Source organism: Myotis davidii, unplaced genomic scaffold, assembly GCF_000327345.1.
Source record: "Myotis davidii unplaced genomic scaffold, ASM32734v1 scaffold323, whole genome shotgun sequence".
Taxonomy (NCBI): domain Eukaryota; kingdom Metazoa; phylum Chordata; class Mammalia; order Chiroptera; family Vespertilionidae; genus Myotis; species Myotis davidii.
In genome coordinates this window covers 513,517-513,898 of record NW_006295491.1, presented here as the reverse complement: position 1 = coordinate 513,898, position 382 = coordinate 513,517, and the positions used below count along the sequence as shown (strand labels likewise).

At 40.3% G+C, this 382-nt stretch overlaps 1 protein-coding gene across 1 annotated transcript in view; it reads right to left on the bottom strand.

Annotated features, from left to right (window-relative positions):
* DCHS2 (dachsous cadherin-related 2) overlaps positions 1-382 on the bottom strand; it is an 86,696-nt gene that overhangs the window by 62,679 nt on the left and 23,635 nt on the right. The gene's annotated exons all lie outside the window — the stretch shown is intronic.

Below are 382 nucleotides of genomic sequence, written 5' to 3'. Positions count from 1 at the left end.
TCCCTTATCAAAATGAGAGTGGGAAAATATATCAATAGAGTGGTATTGAAATCTTGGATTGATTTCTAGTTTTCATCAACGACATTCATATTTTATAAAATGTTATTTAACTTTTTAGGAATATACAAATGAAAAAAGAAGATTGGTGAAAAATTAGACTTTATAAAAGGCTTTATTCAACCCAGTTCTGATTGTATCTCTAATTTACAATAAGAGCCATATATTAGTAATTCTAGAGGCCCGGTGCACAAAATTCATGCGCAGGTACAGTCTCTAGGACTGGCCTGCAATCAGAGCCATCTTCCCCAGTTGCCTGCAGCTGGCCTTGCCCCCCGCTGCCACCCAACCCCAGTTCCCCGTTCGCCATCGGGCGATTGGTGCC